This window comes from Somniosus microcephalus, chromosome 32, assembly GCF_052327205.1.
Source record: "Somniosus microcephalus isolate GS21.2 chromosome 32, FLI_Smic_1.0, whole genome shotgun sequence".
Classification (NCBI taxonomy): domain Eukaryota; kingdom Metazoa; phylum Chordata; class Chondrichthyes; order Squaliformes; family Somniosidae; genus Somniosus; species Somniosus microcephalus.
The window spans coordinates 31,361,274-31,385,002 of NC_141018.1; the positions used below are offsets into that span (position 1 = coordinate 31,361,274).

General features: G+C 47.3%; 1 protein-coding gene across 1 annotated transcript in view; it reads right to left on the reverse strand.

Moving 5' to 3' along the window:
• The window catches only part of terb2 (telomere repeat binding bouquet formation protein 2), a 59,897-nt gene extending 54,709 nt beyond the window's left edge, over positions 1-5,188 (reverse strand). The window contains exon 1 of the mRNA XM_085972300.1: positions 5,065-5,188. The gene's annotated coding sequence lies outside the window, so the exon portion shown is untranslated. The remainder of the gene's footprint in view (positions 1-5,064) is intronic.
• Between the last annotated feature and the right edge of the window lie 18,541 nt (positions 5,189-23,729).

Consider the following 23,729-nt stretch of genomic DNA (forward strand, 5'->3'; position numbering starts at 1 on the left):
AGCGAATGGGCCACACCCATCGTTCCAGTCATGAAAAAAACATTGAAAAATAACTCTGAGGAACAGAAAAAAATTCGCATCTGTGGGGACTTTAAGGTGACTGTAAACCCGGTCCTTCACACGGTACAGTATCCTCTTCCGAGGATAGAAGATATTTTTGCCTCACTATCCGGAGGGAAACGTTTCACAAAAATTGACTTGGCACAGGCATATCTACAGATGGAGGTTGAGGAGACCTCTAAAAAGTATCTCACAATAAACACACACAAAGGCCTGTACCAGTACAATCGACTGGTTTTTGGAATAGCATCAGCTCCAGCTATTTGGCAAAGAGCTATGGAGCAAGTCCTGCAAGGGATTCCGGGGACTCAATGCTACCTAGACGACATCCTTATAACAGGAGAAAACGACAACGAGCACCTTGCCAATTTGGAGCAGGTGCTCACTAGGCTGAAAGAACGGGGCCTACGAGCAAATCGCCCCAAGTGCGAATTTTTCCAAAATCAGATATCATATTGTGGCCACATAATTAATAAGGAAGGGTTGCATAAGTCACCTGAAAAAATTGAAGCAGTTATAAAAGCCCCAGCACCTGAAAATGTTTCACAATTAAGGTCATTCCTGGGATTAATAAATTACTATTGTAGGAACGAGAGTTCCTATCCAAAAAACGAAGTCCAACGCAGTGAAAAGAATTAATCAAACTTTAATGAACTCAATACTTTAACTTTTAACTTACAGGAACAGAGGTCAGCAGGTCTGTGTCTCCTCACAGCCTTTCTCAGCAAGCTCTTTTCCAACTGCCCCTTCCAACTGCCATTTCCAACTGCCAACTGACGTCATCACGTTTTCCGTGCCAACTGGGGGTCACGTGATCGGCGTCATGACGTCATCACGTGAAAATACCAGAAGCTGCACACAGCTTAAAGGTGCAGTTCACAACTGCACCACTGGGTGTCTAAAGGAATTATTACAGTTTATTCAATGTCTCTTGATGGCTCTGCCACAGGCGCCCCCCCAGAATTCTCTTTAACAGACAGCATCAAACGTGTAGGAGGTTTAATTATTCTGCCCGAACGACTGCGAATTTCGGACGCTGGATCGTTATCAGCTGGGCCCACATTTGGCTGTGTCTGAAGCGGTACATCTGGGGTGGAGGAAACCATAGCAGAAGGTGTAGATGAGGATGACGTCGAAGCAGGCAATTTAATAGGCCGCTTCAGGATTGGTCTAGCAGCCAATGGCGGTCGTCCACGGCGAGGCGGCTGAGCGACAACCACCGGTTCACTCCGATCCAGATGGGCTGGTTTAAGTCGATCGATGGAGATGGTATCCGATTTTTCTCCTATTTTGATCGTAAAATATTTCTCCCCCGGTGCAATAACCCGAAACGGTCCATCATAAGGTGGTCTGAGTGTATCTCCATGAGCATCCCGCCAAATAAAAACATAATCGGAACTCATAAGTTCTGCCGGAACATGAGGCCTCTGTAGATCGTGATGTGAAGTTGGAATAGGCAGAAAATTCTTTGCCGCCTCTTGATGCAGAAGAAGCTGCTGAGCAGGTGACCATGATTCTGTATGTGAAGGGAGGAAATCCCCTGGTACTCGAAGCACCTGACCATATACTAATTCAGCTGATGAAGCCTGGAGGTCATCTTTGGGGGCTGTACGGAGGCCTAGCATCACCCAAGGGAGTCTGTCCACCCAGTTGGAACCACGCAAACTGGCACGGAGGGACGCCTTTAAAGAACGATGAAATCTTTCACATAAGCCATTTGCTTGTGGATGGTAAGCGGTGGTACGATGCAGTTTGGTACCCAAGCCCGGTGCAACTGCATTCCATAATTCTGACGTAAATTGAGGACCACGGTCAGAGGAGATATCAGATGGCACACCAAAACGGGCCACCCACGATGAAATAAATGCCCTGGATACGTCTGCTGTGGTAGTAGCAACCAAGGGAATCGCCTCTGGCCACCTGGTAGTACGGTCTACTATTGTCAGGAGATGCATAAAACCCCGAGACATGGGGAGGGGGCCCACCAAGTCCACATGTATATGGTCGAAACGGCGTTCAGGCACTGGAAAGATGGCCCTTGGAGCCTTCACATGACAATGAACCTTCGACTTTTGACAGTCCACGCAATTGTTTGTCCAGTCACGAACGTCTAAATGCATCCCTTTCCACACAAACTTACGGGACATAAGTCGTTGTGAAGCTCGCATCCCTGGGTGTGATAAGCCATGTATAATATGAAATATCTTCTTGCGCCATTCGACTGGCACAATTGGTCGGGGCACTTCCATGGATATGTCACACAACAGCGTGGTTCCTGCTGATTGGAACATAACATTGGCTACCTGCAAGCTAGAAGGCATGGTCCGATACGCCTGAACTTCAGGATCCACCTGCTGTTCTTTCGCCAACCCGACGTAATCGATTCCCAGGTGAATTGTCTGGACTGGGGCACGTGACAGGCAATCAGCCACCAGGTTATCTTTGCCAGACACATGTCGCAAATCCGTTGTAAATTCAGATATGAATGTAAGGTGGCGCTGTTGTCGGGCTGACCACGGCTCCGCCGTTTTTGCCATTGCAAAAGTAAGTGGTTTATGGTCCACAAATGCCGTAAAAGGCCGTCCTTCTAAAAGAAAACGAAAATGCCGGATGGCCAAAAACAAGGCCAGCAACTCCCTATCAAAGGTGCTATATTTTCGTTCATTTTTACGCAATTGGCGGCTAAAAAAGGCCAATGGTTGCCACGTACCGTCAACCCATTGTTCCTGCACTGCCCCGATGGCGTAATCGGAGGCGTCTGTAGTAAGGGCGATGGTTGCGCCCGGGAGTGGGTTTGCAAGCATAGTTGCAGCTGCCAATGCCGCCTTGGTGTCCAGGAATGCTTGGTCCATCTGTGGTGTCCAAATGATAACCGCTTTACCCGACTTCCCTTTAAGTGCTTCGTACAGCGGCTGCATTAATTGAGCTGCCTTGGGGACAAAACGGTGATAAAAATTCACCATCCCCAGGAACTCCTGAAGAGATTTAATTATATGAGGCCGCGGGAAAGCCGTAACTGCCTCAACCTTAGTGGCCAGTGGTACAGCGCCTTCTGAGGTGATCCTGTGCCCTAGAAAGTCAATGGTGGTTAACCCAAACTGGCATTTGGCTAGATTTATAATGAGGCCATGTTGGCTGAGACGGACAAAGAGTGCACGTAAATGAGCCATGTGCTCATCCTTATTTTTACTAGCAATGAGTATATCATCCAAGTAAGTAAAAATGAAAGAAAGGTCCCGTAACACGGAGTCCATCAGCCGCTGAAAAGCCTGAGCTGCATTTTTCAATCCAAACGGCATGCGAAGGAACTCAAAAAGGCCAAACGGTGTGATAACCGCCGTCTTGGGGATGTCTTGAGGGTGTACAGGAACTTGATGGTATCCACGGACGAGATCCACTTTGGAAAATATCGAATTGCCGGCCAAATGAGCCGAAAAATCTTGTATATGCGGTATTGGATACCTATCCGGCCTAGTGGCTTCGTTAAGGCGTCTGTAATCCCCACAAGGTCTCCATCCGCCACCCGGTTTGGGTACAATGTGTAATGGAGAAGACCAAGGACTGTCGGAGCGTCGGACAATCCCAAGGCGCTCCATAATACGAAACTCTGCCTTTGCGGCCACAAGCTTTCCGGGTTCCAATCTTCGTGCACGAGCGTAAACGGGCGATCCCGTTGTGGTAATATAATGCACCACCCCGTGCTTCGCAACTGCTGCCGAGAATGTAGGCCTGGTGAGCTCTGGGAATTCGCCAAGTATGCGCTTAAACACGTCTTGCGATGGAACCGCACAGACAACCGACCAGGAGACAGCAGTACTGCGGTGACAAGGCACTGCATGGAAGGTAGACGCATTAATGAGTCGACAATGTTGGACGTCGACCAGAAAACCATAGGCACAAAAAAAATCAGCCCCCAGAATGGCCTGTGATACTTTAGCCGTTATAAATTCCCATACAAAACGTTGACCTCCAAGAGTTAAATTGACTGTCCGTTTACCGAATGTGCGAATGACCGCACCATTGGCTGCCTCAAGGGAAGGGCCGTGACTGCCGGATTGTAGGTCCAGCTTTGAAACTGGCAAAATACTGCACTGAGAACCAGTATCACACAAGAATCGTCGCCCGGTTCCGGAATCAGTAACATAGAGGAGTTTTCCTGCTGAACCGACTGCCATGGTGAACTGGGTGTGTTTATCACCCCCTGTCTTCTTCGAGGCTTGTGAGTCTGCTGGAGCCTTTTTTTCAACCCAACTGCAGGGTGGACGGCAGCGTCGAGCCCTGACGCCAAAACGGGCGTGGTACATACATAAGCCTGACGAAGGAGGGCTGGATTTTGCTCGTGTAGGAGAAAGAGGCCTCATAGCTGCGCAACTTTGCTGTATGACCATAAAAGACTTATCTGCCTCCGCAGCCAGTTCGGCACAGTCCGTAATCGTAGAACTGGCCAAGACTGCCTGAACTGGCTCGGGTAGCTGACAGAGGAAGAGCTCTCGAAATAAAAAACATTGGGGCTCCGAACCCAAAAGCGTGAGCATTTGGCTCATCAATTCTGATGGTTTTGAGTCCCCAAGACCCGGCATTGCGATAAGCTTGCGTGCCCGTTCCGACTTAGTTAAAGCATACACTTGTAGTAAACGTTCTTTTAAAGCTGAGTACTTCCCCTCTGCCGGTGGATTCCCCAGGATGCTGACGACACGTGAAGCCGTGGCGCTGTCCAGAGCTGAAACCACGTAATAATAACGGGTTGAATCTGCTGTAATGTCCCGGATACCAAACTGTGGGCTTCTGCTTGGAAAAACCATGCTTCTGGTTGCTGTTCCCAGAACTGCGGCAATTTAAGGGCAACGGCGTTCGTATTCATCATGAATATCTCGAAGAAAGTTGTCCAACGAGCTCGGGGTCACCAATGTAGGAACGAGAGTTCCTATCCAAAAAACGAAGTCCAACGCAGTGAAAAGAATTAATCAAACTTTAATGAACTCAATACTTTAACTTTTAACTTACATGAACAGAGGTCAGCAGGTCTGTGTCTCCTCACAGCCTTTCTCAGCAAGCTCTTTTCCAACTGCCCCTTCCAACTGCCATTTCCAACTGCCAACTGACGTCATCACGTTTTCCGTGCCAACTGGGGGTCACGTGATCGGCGTCACGACGTCATCACGTGAAAATACCAGAAGCTGCACACAGCTTAAAGGTGCAGTTCACAACTGCACCACTGGGTGTCTAAAGGAATTATTACAGTTTATTCAATGTCTCTTGATGGCTCTGCCACACTATCATAAATTTTTACTGAACTTATCATCTATTCTACACCCTCTTAATGATCTTCTACAGACAGGAGTGATTTGGAAATGGAACGAAGACTGTAAACGTGCCTTCCATAAATGTAAAGACTTAATCACATCCGAGAAAATTTTGGTTCATTACAACCCATCACTACCAATCAGACTGGCGTGCGATGCATCCCCTTACGGCATAGGAGCGGTATTGTCCCATAGATTCCCTGATGGCTCGGAACGGCCGATAGCTTTTGCGTCACGCTCATTGAACTCAGCTGAGCGTAACTATGCCCAGATAGACAGGGAAGCACTCAGCCTGGTATGGGGAGTGAAGAAATTCAACCATTACCTACATGGACAAAAATATACCTTGCTGACTGACCATCAACCCCTCATCTCCATATTCAACCCTAAAAAAGGTGTCCCCATTATGACGGCACAAAGACTACAGAGGTGGTCCCTTTTTCTAGGGGCACACCAATACAACATTGAATACAAAAGGTCAAAACAGCATGGGAATGCTGACGGTTTATCACGCCTACCGTTGCCAACGATAGAAGAGGCACCTACAGTAGACCCAGTAGAGATATTCCACTCTACCATAGTGGAATGTCTACCGGTGACAAATTCTGCCATTGAAAGGGAGACAAGAAATGACCCTACTCTCTCACGGGTCTACGATTTAACAGTGAAGGGATGGCCAGCACATGGCGAACCACTGTTGCCAGCATTCTCGCAAAGAAGGGAACAGCTGTCAGTGTGCCGAGGAACCTTGATGTGTGGATCCAGAGTGGTGATTCTACCCAAACTCCAGGATAAAGTGCTAAAGGAGCTTCACGAGGGGCATCTGGGTGGAGTGAAAATGAAGAACCTAGCTAGGGCGTTTGTATGGTGGCCAGGTATCGATGGAGACATCGAAGACATGACCAAGAGCTGCCTAGGATGCCAGAAGGTCCAAAATGCTCCGCCACAGGCCCCTCTACATCCATGGGAGTGGCCCTCATCTCCCTGGCAAAGGGTGCACATCGACTTTGCTGGTCCATTTATGGACTCAATGTTCTTAATCGCAGTTGATGCACACTCCAAGTGGCCGGAGGTATTAAAGATGTCCTCCACCACCACGGAAAAAACCATCACAGTATTAAGGACCATATTTGCCAGGAATGGGCTGCCGGAGCAGATATGTTCTGATAATGGACCGCAATTTGTGTCCGAAGAATTCAGAAAGTTCTTAAAGAACAATGGGGTAAAGCACTACACGTCCGCCCCATACCATCCCGCCACCAATGGATTGGCTGAAAGGTTTGTCCAGACCTTCAAGAAGGCCATCAAGGCCATGGGTAATGAAGACATAAAACTTCAGCACAAGGTGGATAACTTCTTATTTGCATATAGGAATGCAACGCATATGGTTACTAACCAAACTCCCGCCATGATGTTCTACAATAGAAACCTAAGATGCCGGCTGGATTTGGTCAAGCCCAACATCCGAAGGGACGTGGAGAACCGGCAGTTTCAGGGCATGAATGAAAGGCCAACTAGGGCCTTCCAGATAGGCCAACCGGTTTTGGCCCGGGACTACCGTACCGAGAAATGGCAGCCTGGAACTATCTGCACACGATTAGGACCACTGATGTATACCGTGGACATCGGAGACAGCATAATAAGGCGCCATGCTGACCAAATCATCAAGTCATCCGAAAAGGGACAACCTACACCACCACTCTATACATCTAACGATGAAGTAGAGATACCCATATCTACCTCCGATCCGGTGATACTGGAGCCCGATGAACCCGACACTGGCCTTCAAGCCGAATCAGCCTTGCCAGAAGAACCTACTACACCACCAGAAACTACTACACCCCCGAGGCGTTATCCGGACCGAGTCAGGAAGCCTCCTGAGAGACTAACTTATAATTAATTAATACAGCAATGTATATTATTTTGCATATAACATGTAATTAATAATTACTTAAAATATGATGTACTAGTTAGCTAGAAGGGGAGGAATTGTGGTGTATGTGCCTTTAAGAGCAATTATGGTGTATGTGCCTTTAAGAGCCCCAGGTGTGCGTAATGCCGGTAATTGCCACTTGGGCTATATAAGCCTGTGTATTGTGTATATCCTTTAGAAAAAAAACCCAGACTTGCTTAGTAAATACCTATGAACCAACTCCTGTCTTCAGTGCCTTTATCTACACACGGACACTACAACTTCCAAAATGAATAGACCTGCAAAAAGTTCTCCCAGACCTGAGAAAAGAAAGTTCTGCCACCTGCAAATGATCATTGTGGAAAACTCCTTTTTTATGGTGGCGCTGCAGCTGTTAGTAAGCCATCCACTTGTGATGCCGCCAGGATTAACTGGCGTGTTCCAGGGGAGACGTGCAGCACGCTCGAAATGTGTTAAACTCTGAAAGGCCTCTCAAAATGGCATTATAGAGGCACTTAAGTGGTTGTTAAGTGCCTTAAGGGCCTATCCCACCTCTTGGAGGCGGGACCGAAATGGGGCCTGAAAGCCCGCATTTGGGAAAGTTGCTCAGAGGTGGGTTGGAGGTGGGATCGGAGCCCGATGCCATTTTTGGTAACTTTCCCACCTGACCCGCTTTCAAACCCGCCTCCTCAGGCCTGGCAAAATCCAGCCATAAGAAATACATGGATTATAAAATACAGAGAAAGTGACTTGTAGGGCTGGATTTTCTGAATGGAGACGTGTTGGAGGTAGGACTGCTGCTTGCCGGGTCTCAGTCCCGCCTCCATCATCTTCTGGCCAACCAGTGGGATTTCCCCCTGATTGACCTTGTTAAGCACGCCCTGCAGGCTCAGCAGGCCAATTAGGGGGGAAGTCACTGACCGAGCATGTCAACATCTGATGTGCCATCTGTCAAGATTTCTTGAAAGAAGAGATGTCAGCATTTGACAGCTCTGTGAAGCTGTCAAACACTGACATTCTGTGTAGTTTGATGAGCCCTTGTGTTCAGGACTCATCAAACCTTTCTACTTTGCAGAAATCAGATGACTGTTGGTTCGGAGGATCCAACAGTCAGTCTGTGAAATCTACAATGAAGATGTCGGGACTCCGGATCCAGAGTGGCTGAAGGCTGTAGGCAGAAACAAAGGTAAGTGAACATTTTATAACACTTTACACTCACCTCACATACTTACCACTACAAATTTACACCCATCACTCACCTCTACATTGCACTTTCAGACCCCTCCAACCCCCTCAGACCTTCTACTCGACTCCTCCACCCGGGGGATTCTCCGAGGTTGGGAAGCCTGCACTTGAAAAGGTAAAATGGAACTAATTCTTTTTTCTGCCTGTTAACAGGCAGTTAAGAGGATATAATCGAGGAGAGGGGGCCGGGTCAGGACGGCTTCCCGCCTCCTGGCAAAAGGGCACGGAGGCGCGATGGGGGCGGGTTTGCCAGCCGCTCCCACTTTCTGCAACTTTACTGGCAGTCCCCCTCCATACCCACCTCCTCGGGGCTGGCAAAATCCAGCAGGTAGCCTTTTACCCAGTGGTACTGCGTCATGACCTTTCACAATAACAAAGATTCAGATTTTGTCTTTGGGTGACGCCGCTGTTCAGCAACGTTGAAGTAGTCCTTGAACGTGGGGTATAAAAAAACGAAAACGACAGTGCCAAGAATAATCAGATTTGAACAGTGGAACGGAACACTTGAAGCCACTACAACTGTTCCAGTCAATATAATGATCAGGGGAAGTTTCCGACTCTCTGGCAGCATTTCTGGTCAAAAGGGTTCCTTTTCCCCGGCGGAATGTGGAAATCCATTCTTAATTCGCAGGAATCATTCAGGGACAAGTGAATCGTACACGTCTTCTGACCAAACTCTGAAATCCTACGATGCATTGCCGGGCGACTGGAAGAAGAACTGGGTCAGTGTCTACATGTTCTGGAAGAACAATGGCATCAAAAATATGCACAATCTCATGTTAAATAACTTCAACAAGTATGGTCCGATTTACAGGTAAGCAAAAGCATCTCAGCAACAATCAATCGGTGTTTGAATTGGACATGTTTAAAGGGGCTCCGTTACAAGTAATTTCAGAAAAGCAATACACAAACTTCTGTGAACAGCATTAACCTGGTGCAAGTCTAAACGCCAACAGGATAGAAACAAACGCACTAATAATGCATTACTTGTTAGAGCCAACATTTTGTTAATGGACTCTTAACTAATGAATCTTAACTAACTGTATTTTAACCAACTTCTGCATTGCAGAGCATTACAATTAGCTAAATTTGTATGGTATAAAGAATAGTACATTTAATGGCTGATTATAACACCTCTGCAAAATGTGTTCTTGAAGCAGTGATACTGCTTATCGGAAGTATTAATCAAAGATCGGAATGAGTTGTATAATAAGATTTATATTTCTACACAAGTTAGGCAATAACACACAACCAAGTCAGACTTGCCAAACCTATCTCCCCACTGTGCATTGTGAGCTAAATTCTATTTTTTTTTCCATAGTGCCAATACGCGATCCAGTACCAATTATCACATTGACACATTTTCACCTGTATTGGTATTTTATTCACTTCATTCTTTTTGGTGCTGTTGATTGCTGGAAGAATGTTGGCAAGGAGAACTCCCTGCTATTCTTTAAATAATACTGTTGGATTTGATATTATACAAGAAATGTACATGCCCTCAGGACATAGTTTGGTACAGATTGTGCAACACCGCAGCATTAGGCATGGCCCACTTCTATTCCAAGAGATTGACACCCAGCAGCCAAGCGCCACAACGATTCTGGAGACCCTGGCTGCTGGGTACTGTGGTACTGCAGGGCTCCACCTGATCTATCAAGGCATCTAAATCGCATCTTCAGCAAGCCGATGGTTTGCTCGATAATGGATCTGGTGGAAATGTGGCTGGAGTTGTAGCGCTCCTCAGCTTCGTTGGATGGCCTCCTCAATGACATCATTAGCCACGCCTTTAGGGGATAGCCCTTGTCTCCAAGTAGCCATCCGCAAAGTTGGTCTGGCAGACTGAAGAGCAGAGGCACACTAAACTGCCGCAGGATAAAGGAGTCATGGCAACTGCCAGGGTACTTGGCGCAAACATGCAAAATGTCCTTATTGTGGTTACACACCAGCTGCACATTGAGGGAGTGGAAGCTCTTGCGGTTGACAAAAATACCTGGATTGTGATGGGCCACATGTGTGCAGTCTATGATGTCCTGCACCCTTGGAAAGCCTGCCAGATTAGCAAATCCAACTGCACGGGCAGTTACACTTGATCTTTGGAGAAGTTGACGTAATTGTGCACATTGGCAAAGAGGGCATCGATTACCTGCATGATGCAAGTGTGTGCGGCCGCCTGGGAGATGCCGCTGATGTCTGCTGTTGATCCCTGGAATGAGCCTGAAGCAAAACAGTTGAGTGCGGTGGTGACTTTGATGGCCACTGGTAAGGGGTGTCCACCCACTCCTCTGGGCTCCAGGTCTTGCTGCAGCATTGCGCAGATGTCACTCACTACCTCTCGCGAAAGTCTGAGCCTCTTTTGGCACTGCTGCTCGGTCATGTTGAGGTGGCTCAACCTGTGTCTGTAAACCCTGTTTTGGGGGTATCTCCTCCAGTGACGTGCTTCCCTGCGCTGGCGCCTTCTGGCCTGTGCAGCTTCAGGTGGGTGAGCAGCAGGTTGGCGCTCCTGTTGTTGCTCGTGCTGTTGGTGCTGCTGTTGTTCTGGATTCTGCTGCTGCCGTGGCTGGTCTTCATCTGAATCTGAGGTCCAGGAGGAAAGGAAATAAATGCTTCCCATGCTGCAGATATATACCTCAGTTGAGGAAGCGCTCAGTCAAGGTGGGGAGAGAGGTTTCCCAGGAGGTCACCGTGGAGATGGATGTCAGCTTCAAAACTTCTGTGGTGTATGTGCCTTTAAGAGCAATTATGGTGTATGTGCCTTTAAGAGCCCCAGGTGTGCGTAATGCCGGTAATTGCCACTTGGGCTATATAAGCCTGTGTATTGTGTATATCCTTTAGAAACCCCCCCCAGACTTGCTTAGTAAATACCTATGAACCAACTCCTGTCTTCAGTGTCTTTATCTACACACGGACACTACAGTGGCGACGAAGTGGAAACGGACTTACCTGCAATTCGGCAGCACCTCAAGGACATCGATTCCTCCAGCGTCCAGAAGACTCAAGGAAGTAAGAGAAACTGTGGTTTCACCAGCTGGCCAAGCTGGTGACAGGTACTGCGCTAATCCTTCCTGGGCGTCAGGCTGGAGCTCCAGCGGCGGGCTCTACAGCTGAGACAGGCAGCGAAATCGGAGGCAAGCAATAACGGACTGGGAGGGTGCACTCGAGAGACGGCCGGCGCGGCAAGCAGGTCAGCGTTTAGACCTCCGTCGGGAACGAGTCTCCAACAGTGAATAAACGGAAACCACAGTAAAACAGCGTTGTTATCGGTAGCAGCGGTGGGGAAGCGCCATATCGTTGCTACAGAGAGAGAAAAAAAGCGCGGGAAGCGCCATATCTTTTCTGAAATGCCTAAATCTGGTAATATTGAGGCTTTTGATGGCGAAATAGAAGATTGGACCACATACGTGGAAAGAGTAGAGGTTTATTGCACTGCAAATGGAATAACAGATGAAAAAAAAGCTTCAGTACTTCTGAACTTAATGGGCGCGAAGACATACGGGCTGTTACGAAATTTAATCACTCCAGCCAAACCAAAGGACAAGACTTTTAAAGAAATTGTTGATACCCTGCAGGAGCATTTAAACCCAACACCGCTGCTGATAGCGGAACGATTCAAGTTCTTCAAGAGAAATCAACACAAGAATGAAAGTAACGCTGATTACCTAACCGAATTAAGAAAGCTATCAAAGTACTGCCAATTCGGAGCAGGACTATCGGATTATCTTCGAGACAAATTTGTTTGCGGTCTCTTAAGTGAAGGAACACAAAAAAGACTGCTTTCTGAAAAAGATTTAACATTGGACAAAGCTTTCAGTATGGCTGTATCATACGAAGCAGCAGCAAAAGGAGCTGCAGAGATACAACAAGAAACACAGGACTTCGGCACCCATAAAATGACACAGGAGTTCGGAAGATGTTATCGCTGCGGCAGATCCACCCATAACCTGAGGGACTGCTGGTTCAAGGGCAAAGCATGCAGGCAATGTGGTAAGATTGGACACATTGCACGGGTATGCCAATCTGGACAAAATAAATCCACTGACAGAAAACAAAAAATCAATAAAGAAAAGTACAGGAAGGTACAAATAATGACGGACAATAGCTCCGAAGACCAGAATAGCGATAGCGACTCCGGAAACAAGAGACTAAGCTGTCTCAAATTACATAATGTACTTGCCAAAGAGGATTACCAAACCATTTGGGTTACCCTCACAATAGCAGGGTCCCCAGTTAAAATGGAGCTAGATACAGGATCAGCTCTAACCGTAATAAATCGACGAGATTACGAGAGGCTATTTTCGCATATACCTCTAAAAGACACATCCATTATCTTAAAAACATATACGGGGCAGAAAGTCTACCCCAAAGGAAAAATAAGGGTGCCTGTGGTATACAACGGCAAAGAAATACAAAAGTTGTATTTATACATTCTACAAGATGGTGGTCCACCGTTGTTGGGACGTGAATGGATAAGGAAGATACGTTTAGACTGGCACTCCATTCAGGCACTGACGGTGACCAGTAAGGAAAAAAAAACAATGATGACATCATACCTGAACGATTAAAAGACATCTTGGCCAACGCCAAAGAAGTGTTTCAAGAGAAACTAGGAACCTTGAAAGGCATCACCGCCTCAATAAAAGTGGAAGATACAGCAATTCCAAAAAAATTTTAAGGCAAGACCGGTGCCATACGCAATACGTCCGGCAGTCGAGGCAGAGCTGAAGAATTTGGAAAAGGCAGGCGTATTATCCAAAATAGATTGGAGCGAATGGGCAACACCCATCGTTCCAGTCATGAAAAAAACATTGAAAAATAACTCTGAGGAACAGAAAAAAATTCGCATCTGTGGGGACTTTAAGGTGACTGTAAACCCGGTCCTTCACACGGTACAGTATCCTCTTCCGAGGATAGAAGATATTTTCGCCTCACTATCCGGAGGGAAACGTTTCACAAAAATTGACTTGGCACAGGCATATCTACAGATGGAGGTTGAGGAGACCTCTAAAAAGTATCTCACAATAAACACACAAAGGCCTGTACCAGTACAATCGACTGGTTTTTGGAATAGCATCAGCTCCAGCTATCTGGCAAAGAGCTATGGAGCAAGTCCTGCAAGGGATTCCGGGGACTCAATGCTACCTAGACGACATCCTTATAACAGGAGAAAACGACAACGAGCACCTTGCCAATTTGGAGCAGGTGCTCACTAGGCTGAAAGAACGGGGCCTATGAGCAAATCGCCCCAAGTGCGAATTTTTCCAAAATCAGATATCATATAGTGGCCACATAATTAATAAGGAAGGGTTGCATAAGTCACCTGAAAAAATTGAAGCAGTTATAAAAGCCCCAGCACCTGAAAATGTTTCACAATTAAGGTCATTCCTGGGATTAATAAATTACTATTGTAGGAACGAGAGTTCCTATCCAAAAAACGAAGTCCAACGCAGTGAAAAGAATTAATCAAACTTTAATGAACTCAATACTTTAACTTTTAACTTACAGGAACAGAGGTCAGCAGGTCTGTGTCTCCTCACAGCCTTTCTCAGCAAGCTCTTTTCCAACTGCCCCTTCCAACTGCCATTTCCAACTGCCAACTGACGTCATCACGTTTTCCGTGCCAACTGGGGGTCACGTGATCGGCGTCATGACGTCATCACGTGAAAATACCAGAAGCTGCACACAGCTTAAAGGTGCAGTTCACAACTGCACCACTGGGTGTCTAAAGGAATTATTACAGTTTATTCAATGTCTCTTGATGGCTCTGCCACAGGCGCCCCCCCAGAATTCTCTTTAACAGACAGCATCAAACGTGTAGGAGGTTTAATTATTCTGCCCGAACGACTGCGAATTTCGGACGCTGGATCGTTATCAGCTGGGCCCACATTTGGCTGTGTCTGAAGCGGTACATCTGGGGTGGAGGAAACCGTAGCAGAAGGTGTAGATGAGGATGACGTCGAAGCAGGCAATTTAATAGTAGGCCGCTTCAGGATTGGTCTAGCAGCCAATGGCGGTCGTCCACGGCGAGGCGGCTGAGCGACAACCACCGGTTCACTCCGATCCAGATGGGCTGGTTTAAGTCGATCGATGGAGATGGTATCCGATTTTTCTCCTATTTTGATCGTAAACTATTTCTCCCCCGGTGCAATAACCCGAAACGGTCCATCATAAGGTGGTCTGAGTGTATCTCCATGAGCATCCCGCCGAATAAAAACATAATCGGAACTCATAAGTTCTGCCAGAACATGAGGCCTCTGTAGATCGTGATGTGAAGTTGGAATCGGCAGAAAATTCTTTGCCGCCTCTTGATGCAGAAGAAGCTGCTGAGCAGGTGACCATGATTCTGTATGTGAAGGGAGGAAATCCCCTGGTACTCGAAGCACCTGACCGTATACTAATTCAGCTGATGAAGCCTGGAGGTCATCTTTGGGGGCTGTACGGAGGCCTAGCATCACCCAAGGGAGTCTGTCCACCCAGTTGGAACCACGCAAACTGGCACGGAGGGACGCCTTTAAAGAACGATGAAATCTTTCACATAAGCCATTTGCTTGTGGATGGTAAGCGGTGGTACGATGCAGTTTGGTACCCAAGCCCTGTGCAACTGCATTCCATAATTCTGACGTAAATTGAGGACCACGGTCAGAGGAGATATCAGATGGCACACCAAAACGGGCCACCCACGATGAAATAAATGCCCTGGATACGTCTGCTGTGGTAGTAGCAACCAAGGGAATCGCCTCTGGCCACCTGGTAGTACGGTCTACTATTGTCAGGAGATGCATAAAACCCCGAGACATGGGGAGGGGGCCCACCAAGTCCACATGTATATGGTCGAAACGGCGTTCAGGCACTGGAAAGATGGCCCTTGGAGCTTTCACATGACGATGAACCTTCGACTTTTGACAGTCCACGCAATTGTTTGTCCAGTCACGAACGTCTAAATGCATCCCTTTCCACACAAACTTACGGGACATAAGTCGTTGTGAAGCTCGCATCCCTGGGTGTGATAAGCCATGTATAATATGAAATATCTTCTTGCGCCATTCGACTGGCACAATTGGTCGGGGCACTCCCATGGATATGTCACACAACAGCGTGGTTCCTGCTGATTGGAACATAACATCGGCTACCTGCAAGCTAGAAGGCATGGTCCGATACGCCTGAACTTCAGGATCCGCCTGCTGTTCTTTCGCCAACCCGACGTAATCGATTCCCAGGTGAATTGTCTGGACTGGGGCACGTGACAGGCAATCAGCCACCAGATTATCTTTGCCAGACACATGTCGCAAATCCGTTGTAAATTCAGATATGAATGTAAGGTGGCGCTGTTGTCGGGCTGACCACGGCTCCGCCGTTTTTGCCATTGCAAAAGTAAGTGGTTTATGGTCCACAAATGCCGTAAAAGGCCGTCCTTCTAAAAGAAAACAAAAATGCCGGATGGCCAAAAACAAGGCCAGCAACTCCCTATCAAAGGTGCTATATTTTCGTTCATTTTTACGCAATTGGCGGCTAAAAAAGGCCAATGGTTGCCACGTACCGTCAACCCATTGTTCCTGCACTGCCCCGATGGCGTAATCGGAGGCGTCTGTAGTAAGGGCGATGGTTGTGCCCGGAAGTGGGTGTGCAAGCATAGTTGCAGCTGCCAATGCCGCCTTGGTGTCCAGGAATGCTTGGTCCATCTGTGGTGTCCAAATGATAACCGCTTTACCCGACTTCCCTTTAAGTGCTTCGTACAGCGGCTGCATTAATTGAGCTGCCTTGGGGACAAAACGGTGATAAAAATTCACCATCCCCAGGAACTCCTGAAGAGATTTAATTATATGAGGCCGCGGGAAAGCCGTAACTGCCTCAACCTTAGTGGCCAGTGGTACAGCGCCTTCTGAGGTGATCCTGTGCCCTAGAAAGTCAATGGTGGTTAACCCAAACTGGCATTTGGCTAGATTTATAATGAGGCCATGTTGGCTGAGACGGACAAAGAGTGCACGTAAATGAGCCATGTGCTCATCCTTATTTTTACTAGCAATGAGTATATCATCCAAGTAAATAAAAATGAAAGAAAGGTCCCGTAACACGGAGTCCATCAGCCGCTGAAAAGCCTGAGCTGCATTTTTCAATCCAAACGGCATGCGAAGGAACTCAAAAAGGCCAAACGGTGTGATGACCGCCGTCTTGGGGATGTCTTGAGGGTGTACAGGAACTTGATGGTATCCACGGACGAGATCCACTTTGGAAAATATCGAATTGCCGGCCAAATGAGCCGAAAAATCTTGTATATGCGGTATTGGATACCTATCCGGCCTAGTGGCTTCGTTAAGGCGTCTGTAATCCCCACGAGGTCTCCATCCGCCACCCGGTTTGGGTACAATGTGTAATGGGGAAGACCAAGGACTGTCGGAGCGTCGGACAATCCCAAGGCGCTCCATAATACGAAACTCTGCCTTTGCGGCCACAAGCTTTCCGGGTTCCAATCTTCGTGCACGAGCGTAAACGGGCGATCCCGTTGTGGTAATATAATGCACCACCCCGTGCTTCGCAACTGCTGCCGAGAATGTAGGCCTGGTGAGCTCTGGGAATTCGCCAAGTATGCGCTTAAACACGTCTTGCGATGGAACCGCACAGACAACCGACCAGGAGACAGCAGTACTGCGGTGACAAGGCACTGCATGGAAGGTAGACGCATTAATGAGTCGACAATGTTGGACGTCGACCAGAAAACCATAGGCACAAAAAAAATCAGCCCCCAGAATGGCCTGTGATACTTTAGCCGTTATAAATTCCCATACAAAACGTTGACCTCCAAGAGTTAAATTGACCGTCCGTTTACCGAATGTGCGAATGACCGCACCATTGGCTGCCTCAAGGGAAGGGCCGTGACTGCCGGATTGTAGGTCCAGCTTTGAAACTGGCAAAATACTGCACTGAGAACCAGTATCACACAAGAATCGTCGCCCGGTTCCGGAATCAGTAACATAGAGGAGTTTTCCTGTTGAACCGACTGCCATGGTGAACTGGGTGTGTTTATCACCCCCTGTCTTCTTCGAGGCTTGTGAGTCTGCTGGAGCCTTTTTTTCAACCCAACTGCAGGGTGGACGGCAGCGTCGAGCCCTGACGCCAAAACGGGCGTGGTACATACATAAGCCTGACGAAGGAGGGCTGGATTTTGCTCGTGTAGGAGAAAGAGGCCTCATAGCTGCGCAACTTTGCTGTATGACCATAAAAGACTTATCTGCCTCCGCAGCCAGTTCGGCACAGTCCGTAATCGTAGAACTGGCCAAGACTGCCTGAACTGGCTCGGGTAGCTGACAGAGGAAGAGCTCTCGAAATAAAAAACATTGGGGCTCCGAACCCAAAAGCGTGAGCATTTGGCTCATCAATTCTGATGGTTTTGAGTCCCCAAGACCCGGCATTGCGATAAGCTTGCGTGCCCGTTCCGACTTAGTTAAAGCATACACTTGTAGTAAACGTTCTTTTAAAGCTGAGTACTTCCCCTCTGCCGGTGGATTCCCCAGGATGCTGACGACGCGTGAAGCCGTGGCGCTGTCCAGAGCTGAAACCACGTAATAATAACGGGTTGAATCTGCTGTAATGTCCCGGATACCAAACTGGGCTTTGCTTGGAAAAACCATGCTTCTGGTTGCTGTTCCCAGAACTGCGGCAATTTAAGGGCAACGGCGTTCGTATTCATCATGAATATCTCGAAGAAAGTTGTCCAACGAGCTCGGGGTCACCAATGTAGGAACGAGAGTTCCTATCCAAAAAACGAAGTCCAACGCAGTGAAAAGAATTAATCAAACTTTAATGAACTCAATACTTTAACTTTTAACTTACATGAACAGAGGTCAGCAGGTCTGTGTCTCCTCACAGCCTTTCTCAGCAAGCTCTTTTCCAACTGCCCCTTCCAACTGCCAACTGACGTCATGACGTCATCACGTTTTCCGTGCCAACTGGGGGTCACGTGATCGGCGTCATGATGTCATCACGTGAAAATACCAGAAGCTGCACACAGCTTAAAGGTGCAGTTCACAACTGCACCACTGGGTGTCTAAAGGAATTATTACAGTTTATTCAATGTCTCTTGATGGCTCTGCCACACTATCATAAATTTTTACTGAACTTATCATCTATTCTACACCCTCTTAATGATCTTCTACAGACAGGAGTGATTTGGAAATGGAACGAAGACTGTAAACGTGCCTTCCATAAATGTAAAGACTTAATCACATCCGAGAAAATTTTGGTTCATTACAACCCATCACTACCAATCAGACTGGCGTGCGATGCATCCCCTTACGGCATAGGAGCGGTATTGTCCCATAGATTCCCTGATGGCTCGGAACGGCCGATAGCTTTTGCGTCACGCTCATTGAACTCAGCTGAGCGTAACTATGCCCAGATAGACAGGGAAGCACTCAGCCTGGTATGGGGAGTGAAGAAATTCAACCATTACCTACATGGACAAAAATTTACCTTGCTGACTGACCATCAACCCCTCATCTCCATATTCAACCCTAAAAAAGGTGTCCCCATTATGACGGCACAAAGACTACAGAGGTGGTCCCTTTTTCTAGGGGCACACCAATACAACATTGAATACAAAAGGTCAAAACAGCATGGGAATGCTGACGGTTTATCACGCCTACCGTTGCCAACGATAGAAGAGGCACCTACAGTAGACCCAGTAGAGATATTCCACTCTACCATAGTGGAATGTCTACCGGTGACAAATTCTGCCATTGAAAGGGAGACAAGAAATGACCCTACTCTCTCACGGGTCTACGATTTAACAGTGAAGGGATGGCCAGCACATGGCGAACCACTGTTGCCAGCATTCTCGCAAAGAAGGGAACAGCTGTCAGTGTGCCGAGGAACCTTGATGTGTGGATCCAGAGTGGTGATTCTACCCAAACTCCAGGATAAAGTGCTAAAGGAGCTTCACGAGGGGCATCTGGGTGGAGTGAAAATGAAGAACCTAGCTAGGGCGTTTGTATGGTGGCCAGGTATCGATGGAGACATCGAAGACATGACCAAGAGCTGCCTAGGATGCCAGAAGGTCCAAAATGCTCCGCCACAGGCCCCTCTACATCCATGGGAGTGGCCCTCATCTCCCTGGCAAAGGGTGCACATCGACTTTGCTGGTCCATTTATGGACTCAATGTTCTTAATCGCAGTTGATGCACACTCCAAGTGGCCGGAGGTATTAAAGATGTCCTCCACCACCACGGAAAAAACCATCACAGTATTAAGGACCATATTTGCCAGGAATGGGCTGCCGGAGCAGATATGTTCTGATAATGGACCGCAATTTGTGTCCGAAGAATTCAGAAAGTTCTTAAAGAACAATGGGGTAAAGCACTACACGTCCGCCCCATACCATCCCGCCACCAATGGATTGGCTGAAAGGTTTGTCCAGGCCTTCAAGAAGGCCATCAAGGCCATGGGTAATGAAGACATAAAACTTCAGCACAAGGTGGATAACTTCTTATTTGCATATAGGAATGCAACGCATATGGTTACTAACCAAACTCCCGCCATGATGTTCTACAATAGAAACCTAAGATGCGGGCTGGATTTGGTCAAGCCCAACATCCGAAGGGACGTGGAGAACCGGCAGTTTCAGGGCATGAATGAAAGGCCAACTAGGGCCTTCCAGATAGGCCAACCGGTTTTGGCCCGGGACTACCGTACCGAGAAATGGCAGCCTGGAACTATCTGCACACGATTAGGACCACTGATGTATACCGTGGACATCGGAGACAGCATAATAAGGCGCCATGCTGACCAAATCATCAAGTAATCCGAAAAGGGACAACCTACACCACCACTCTATACATCTAACGATGAAGTAGAGATACCCATATCTACCTCCGATCCGGTGATACTGGAGCCCGATGAACCCGACACTGGCCTTCAAGCCGAATCAGCCTTGCCAGAAGAACCTACTACACCACCAGAAACTACTACACCCCCGAGGCGTTATCCGGACCGAGTCAGGAAGCCTCCTGAGAGACTAACTTATAATTAATTAATACAGCAATGTATATTATTTTGCATATAACATGTAATTAATAATTACTTAAAATATGATGTACTAGTTAGCTAGAAGGGGAGGAATTGTGGTGTATGTGCCTTTAAGAGCAATTATGGTGTATGTGCCTTTAAGAGCCCCAGGTGTGCGTAATGCCGGTAATTGCCACTTGGGCTATATAAGCCTGTGTATTGTGTATATCCTTTAGAAAAAAAACCCAGACTTGCTTAGTAAATACCTATGAACCAACTCCTGTCTTCAGTGTCTTTATCTACACACGGACACTACAACTTCCAAAATGAATAGACCTGCAAAAAGTTCTCCCAGACCTGAGAAAAGAAAGTTCTGCCACCTGCAAATGATCATTGTGGAAAACTCCTTTTTTATGGTGGCGCTGCAGCTGTTAGTAAGCCATCCACTTGTGATGCCGCCAGGATTAACTGGCGTGTTCCAGGGGAGACGTGCAGCACGCTCGAAATGTGTTAAACTCTGAAAGGCCTCTCAAAATGGCATTATAGAGGCACTTAAGTGGTTGTTAAGTGCCTTAAGGGCCTATCCCACCTCTTGGAGGCGGGACCGAAATGGGGCCTGAAAGCCCGCATTTGGGAAAGTTGCTCAGAGGTGGGTTGGAGGTGGGATCGGAGCCCGATGCCATTTTTGGTAACTTTCCCACCTGACCCGCTTTCAAACCCGCCTCCTCAGGCCTGGCAAAATCCAGCCATAAGAAATACATGGATTATAAAATACAGAGAAAGTGACTTGTAGGGCTGGATTTTCTGAATGGAGACGTGTTGGAGGTAGGACTGCTGCTTGCCGGGTCTCAGTCCCGCCTCCATCATCTTCTGGCCAACCAGTGGGATTTCCCCCTGATTGACCTTGTTAAGCACGCCCTGCAGGCTCAGCAGGCCAATTAGGGGGGAAGTCACTGACCGAGCATGTCAACATCTGATGTGCCATCTGTCAAGATTTCTTGAAAGAAGAGATGTCAGCATTTGACAGCTCTGTGAAGCTGTCAAACACTGACATTCTGTGTAGTTTGATGAGCCCTTGTGTTCAGGACTCATCAAACCTTTCTACTTTGCAGAAATCAGATGACTGTTGGTTCGGAGGATCCAACAGTCAGTCTGTGAAATCTACAATGAAGATGTCGGGACTCCGGATCCAGAGTGGCTGAAGGCTGTAGGCAGAAACAAAGGTAAGTGAACATTTTATAACACTTTACACTCACCTCACATACTTACCACTACAAATTTACACCCATCACTCACCTCTACATTGCACTTTCAGACCCCTCCAACCCCCTCAGACCTTCTACTCGACTCCTCCACCCGGGGGATTCTCCGAGGTTGGGAAGCCTGCACTTGAAAAGGTAAAATGGAACTAATTCTTTTTTCTGCCTGTTAACAGGCAGTTAAGAGGATATAATCGAGGAGAGGGGGCCGGGTCAGGACGGCTTCCCGCCTCCTGGCAAAAGGGCACGGAGGCGCGATGGGGGCGGGTTTGCCAGCCGCTCCCACTTTCTGCAACTTTACTGGCAGTCCCCCTCCATACCCACCTCCTCGGGGCTGGCAAAATCCAGCAGGTAGCCTTTTACCCAGTGGTACTGCGTCATGACCTTTCACAATAACAAAGATTCAGATTTTGTCTTTGGGTGACGCCGCTGTTCAGCAACGTTGAAGTAGTCCTTGAACGTGGGGTATAAAAAAACGAAAACGACAGTGCCAAGAATAATCAGATTTGAACAGTGGAACGGAACACTTGAAGCCACTACAACTGTTCCAGTCAATATAATGATCAGGGGAAGTTTCCGACTCTCTGGCAGCATTTCTGGTCAAAAGGGTTCCTTTTCCCCGGCGGAATGTGGAAATCCATTCTTAATTCGCAGGAATCATTCAGGGACAAGTGAATCGTACACGTCTTCTGACCAAACTCTGAAATCCTACGATGCATTGCCGGGCGACTGGAAGAAGAACTGGGTCAGTGTCTACATGTTCTGGAAGAACAATGGCATCAAAAATATGCACAATCTCATGTTAAATAACTTCAACAAGTATGGTCCGATTTACAGGTAAGCAAAAGCATCTCAGCAACAATCAATCGGTGTTTGAATTGGACATGTTTAAAGGGGCTCCGTTACAAGTAATTTCAGAAAAGCAATACACAAACTTCTGTGAACAGCATTAACCTGGTGCAAGTCTAAACGCCAACAGGATAGAAACAAACGCACTAATAATGCATTACTTGTTAGAGCCAACATTTTGTTAATGGACTCTTAACTAATGAATCTTAACTAACTGTATTTTAACCAACTTCTGCATTGCAGAGCATTACAATTAGCTAAATTTGTATGGTATAAAGAATAGTACATTTAATGGCTGATTATAACACCTCTGCAAAATGTGTTCTTGAAGCAGTGATACTGCTTATCGGAAGTATTAATCAAAGATCGGAATGAGTTGTATAATAAGATTTATATTTCTACACAAGTTAGGCAATAACACACAACCAAGTCAGACTTGCCAAACCTATCTCCCCACTGTGCATTGTGAGCTAAATTCTATTTTTTTTTCCATAGTGCCAATACGCGATCCAGTACCAATTATCACATTGACACATTTTCACCTGTATTGGTATTTTATTCACTTCATTCTTTTTGGTGCTGTTGATTGCTGGAAGAATGTTGGCAAGGAGAACTCCCTGCTATTCTTTAAATAATACTGTTGGATTTGATATTATACAAGAAATGTACATGCCCTCAGGACATAGTTTGGTACAGATTGTGCAACACCGCAGCATTAGGCATGGCCCACTTCTATTCCAAGAGATTGACACCCAGCAGCCAAGCGCCACAACGATTCTGGAGACCCTGGCTGCTGGGTACTGTGGTACTGCAGGGCTCCACCTGATCTATCAAGGCATCTAAATCGCATCTTCAGCAAGCCGATGGTTTGCTCGATAATGGATCTGGTGGAAATGTGGCTGGAGTTGTAGCGCTCCTCAGCTTCGTTGGATGGCCTCCTCAATGACATCATTAGCCACGCCTTTAGGGGATAGCCCTTGTCTCCAAGTAGCCATCCGCAAAGTTGGTCTGGCAGACTGAAGAGCAGAGGCACACTAAACTGCCGCAGGATAAAGGAGTCATGGCAACTGCCAGGGTACTTGGCGCAAACATGCAAAATGTCCTTAT